Genomic DNA, 4,687 nt, shown 5'->3' with positions numbered 1-4,687 from the left:
TACAAATTTTGGAATTACTACAACTAATTACCATTAGTCATAAGCCCATATATATATATATATATATATATATATATATATATATATATATATATATATATATATATACTACCTTATAAAAAGAAATTTTATTATTTCTATAAATAGATTGAATATAATAATAATATTTTTTAAGATGTTGAAGTGTCTAAGCATAATGTACAACAAACATATTATATAATAATAATAAATTTCAATCGTCCAAACTTTCAAATTAAATGTACAATCTATAATGCACTAAATACAAATTAAAAATATAAAATTAAATCAATCCGTATTAATCGACTTGTTTGATGATTAATTCATACCGCAAATTAAGAAAAATTAAAAAGCTACAGTTACATTCAAAGTTTGAATTGGCTGATATCTCGCCCCGTCTCTCTACGATTCATATACTCTCTCTCTCCCTCATATATTTTCTCTAGAAAATGCCCCTTCATCTCCATTATCGGTTAACGCAACCACTACCACAACTCTCTTCCTTTTCTCTTGCCAAACCGATGACCTCCACCACCACACATACCAGTGTTTCCGCCACCATCATCGAATCAAATTTACTCTCCTATGTATTTCCCTTTGATCTAGATGCTTCACACCTCATAAATCGACCCTACCTATATCTCTCTACATGTCTATATCCAGATCAGGTATGTGTAAATGTATTCTCAAACTCTATTCTATACTCATTTTATCTAAAAACCCTAACCCTAACCAATGTTTACAGCCATCGCCACTCGCCTCAAGGGTTTCGAGTTGAAGGTACACGTCTCTCTTAAATCCTCACGGATATGTTCATTCATGTTGAAAATGAAACTGTAATCTCTTCTTAACAGCGAACGACCTCTTGTATATGCACCAGTTCTCTCACATCATTGACATTGAATTCGATTTCCAAAGCTCTAACCTCAGGTACCATTTATGATCTAGATTTATACAGTGTTCTGGTATAAAAGTTCGAATACCTCCCCATTTTACATTGATTTCATTCCGAATATGTTGCGACTTCGAATTTCTAACCTAGGTGGTCTGGTTCATACAAGGTCGAAAACCTCTCCATGAAGGTGATATTTTCTCTCTCGGATCATCATCCATTCTGATGGCATTTGTTTGAAGGGTGCGTTTTAAAAAGGTATTTCATTAATCAATCCATTTTAAAAAAGGAAGTAATGGTCAGAAGTTTTTGTCGAATCTATTTTCTGAGCTTCTTGATAAATCTAATGTTTGATGTTTCCGTTTTTGGGCTTTTTTATTCTGTTGGAGTTGGGGTTATAGGGTTTTTGAAGGTTGACCAGATGATGTGAGCAGATTCGGGAATCACCCTATCATCTCTATTTTCTCCGCTAGGTAACATACCCACCCACCGTCCCACCCCATCTCTTTGTGAATGTTTTGTTTGTACGCAACATAGTTCAAAATTCTTTCTCCTTATTATGTGAATGCCATAAATTTTTACATATCATACAACAATTATTGACAAGAAAATAAACATGGACTAAGTAAATACCCAGGGTAGAAGGGATCCATTTGGAGGATACTTTGCAGGGGTAGAATGAAGGTGAATGGCAGTTTTAATGCAACCCAATAGTTCATTCACGATATATTTCTTAAACATCTCTTTCATTTTAACAGAGGATACTTTTAAATATGATTATGCTATTGTTAGATAATGTTTTTTGTTCAGGGATGATAGACCTTTGACTCCTGCTTTAGACTTTCATTAGGCATGTAAGCTATATATTGATAGACTACTAATAATTTCAAATGTTAACAAAAACTGATTAGTTTTTTTGCTTCTTTGTGACACTTTTTCGGTTATCCCATTCAACTGTAAACCATGTGACAAAAGATTTGTGAAGTTTCTTCCCAAAAAAATAATTTTACCTGTCACTACATGTTTTTGTTATTTCATTATTCTTTTATTTTGTTTCTATGTTTCATGATTATACTCTTAAATACCATTCATATTCATTTTATTAGGTTTATCAAGTGTTAACATGACAATGTTGTTAGAAGTACGCTTCTATTATAAAATGATAAAATGAATTATGTTGCCATTTTTTATTCCTAGCTTCTAGCACATTGCATAAATTTACACATCCACACACACATACACAATCTAGAGGGAAGGATGGAGTGAGGGAGGGAGATTTTCATAAAATAAATGAATAACTGGAAAGTACATTCCTATTTCTGGCATCTATTTTAAAAAAAAATACAAGTATAATTCCATTATGGAAAAAAATTGGCGTTGGATTTGATGGATTTGCATAACTTATGCAGGTATTATTTATTGAGTTTGCTTCTACTTATTTCCATGGTTGAAGCTCAAGATGATGTGTTGTTCTAGACTTTGGAGATCGATTGAGTTTAGAAATTGGGTGTCTAAACTTGGGAAAAACTATTCGAAGCATTAAGAGTCACATTGGATCTAGAAGGTAATTTTGATGTTGGGTTTTATTTTGTGGAAGTTGGGCCTTGGTTTGGAAGAAACTGTTATTTTTGTGATGTCGCTATTTGTGTAAAGTTGAAAAGAGATAAGATATATAATTATCTCAATAAAAACAATATTTATATATAGCTTTGGATGATATATGTCTAATTAAAATTTGATTTGAGAAAGTTTTCTAAAATATGTGGAACTAATCGGCCTTGGTCACTTTGTTGGCGGATTGTTTGTCCTATGTAGTTTAGATGATAAAATATAATAATTATTTATGAGGGGTTTCTGTTTTTTCTGTGTTTTAGCTATGTTTTCAAGATGAGATTGCTCGATTTCTTTCATTTGATTTATAGATCATTCGAAATCTAACATAATTAGGTGTAAGTTTAGTTGATCAAAAGTAATTTCATTTTCCGTTAGTTTTACAACTGTGCCTTATGAAAAAACAAAGCAAACTAGAGGCAATAGACCATCAGAAGTTGATCTTTTATTTGTTGTTGACTTTTCAAACCATGGTCTCTTGCAGGTTTTGAAACAATTTCTTTGTTTCTTAGCTAGAATGACTGGTTTTCATTGCAGACTAACGAGAATTCTTGCAATTATATTGTTCTCTTGGAATTTTTACAATAATGATAATCAATTTGTAAAGTAAAAACAAATGTATGATGATTTAAAAAATTAACCAGTAAAGTTAGTGATACATCATCTTACTAATATTATTGTAGGTTCTTGGTAAGTGTGTTAGTTCCACCTATTTATTCACATAATAGTGTCATAAGGACTTTTTATGTTGCTTTAAATGCTTTACATTTTAGACTTATAAAGTTAATAATTTTGTTTCTTCTATTTAGTGGAGAACTTGAAAACATGTCCTCCCTTTTAATATGTTTCTGGACCATTTTGCCCTTGGTGTGGCATTGGTGTTTTTCTTCAATTTTGGTGTTGACATTTTTTTTGACAGAATAGTCACTCTCCATATTTGTTGGGTGAAAAGTTCCTACCTTCGTGAGAGAAGACTGTTTTGTCCGATACTTGATGATATTGCCCCTGGTGTTGCTTTGTTGCTTTGCCCTCTTTATAAATCAAGACTTCATAGGAACTTGGCATACTTGCTGTGCGAAAATATCAAGGTTTATTGATTTTCTTGGTGATGTTTGGATTCAAGACTTTATTTATCATATTATTTCATGGTTGTTGACCAGGGAGCAAGCCCTTTGTCTTTTTTGATGTGCTTTGGTTTGTTGATATTGATAGTATTTTTTCTCCCTTTTATGTTTATCTGTACCAACTCTTTGTATTGTTCCTTTGGTTTGTTGATATTGATAGTATTTTTTCTCCCTTTTATGTTTATCTGTACCAACTCTTTGTATTGTTCCATCTTCCCGTTGGTCTATTGATTTTATTTATAATATATTGTTATTCAAAAAAATGTAGTAGTGGCTTTGACATCGTTTGTGTGCTTGAAAAGAACAGGGTATATGATCTTAGTATATTTTGTTTGTGGCAATGGAGGCTTCTATTGATAGTCATTTGAGGAATCAATGACTGATTAAATACAACAAAAACATAACAGAAAGGCAAAAAAATCTACCCATTATCAAGATTATATCGAAATGGAAATTTAAAATCACAAATAAAGACCAAAGAATAGGTCCATCACTTGACTCTCACTTGCCCTTAAATAGAAGAAAACGTGAATTGATTAATAAATTTTAATTGATTTTCCTTACATTAAGCTTAAGCTTTCTAACTTTCAAAAAACTACATTATAAAGATTTAAGTTTAAATTGTCCAAAACAATATATTTTTTCATGTATTATTTTTTCATATATTAACTTAAATTATATTAAACGGATTGGAATGAAAAGTCTATTGGAAAAAAAGTTCAATTTAAAAGAAACATTGAAAAAATGCAAAATGGATTGTGGTTATTCTGTTTTCAATAAATGATTTTTAGCCTATATTTAAATTGAAGGATAGTTTGTACTTATATATTATAATTTAGAAGTTGTCAAATACATTAGTAAGTTTTTCATTTTTACAAATAAATAAAACTTTTATGTAAATAAACATAAGGTGTTATTTTTATAAAATATATTTGAGTTTTTTCTCTAAGTATCAAAATTGTTTTATATAAAAGTTTTATCATATAACCTAAAATGATAAATTCAACTATATAACACCAAAGTATGATTCAACATTGATCAC

The 4,687-nt window shown here is 30.4% G+C and overlaps 1 long non-coding RNA gene across 5 annotated transcripts; it reads left to right on the top strand.

Moving 5' to 3' along the window:
- Positions 1 to 400: 400 nt before the first annotated feature.
- LOC111893746 (uncharacterized) lies at positions 401 to 3,834 on the top strand. 5 transcript variants are annotated; one of them, XR_006183857.2, is made up of 7 exons: positions 402 to 686; positions 764 to 798; positions 873 to 948; positions 1,080 to 1,168; positions 1,312 to 1,383; positions 2,320 to 2,474; positions 3,446 to 3,834. It is a non-coding gene; the product is annotated as an uncharacterized LOC111893746 (long non-coding RNA). The 5 variants fall into 5 exon arrangements; XR_006183853.2 differs by having other exon boundaries at positions 3,441 to 3,834; XR_006183854.1 differs by lacking the exon at positions 3,446 to 3,834 and adding an exon at positions 3,006 to 3,434.
- Positions 3,835 to 4,687: the final 853 nt, after the last annotated feature.

Source organism: Lactuca sativa, chromosome 1 (assembly GCF_002870075.4).
Source record: "Lactuca sativa cultivar Salinas chromosome 1, Lsat_Salinas_v11, whole genome shotgun sequence".
Taxonomy (NCBI): Eukaryota; Viridiplantae; Streptophyta; class Magnoliopsida; order Asterales; family Asteraceae; genus Lactuca; species Lactuca sativa.
The sequence above is the reverse complement of the archived record's forward strand: the minus strand, read 5'-3'. Positions and strand labels throughout refer to the sequence as shown.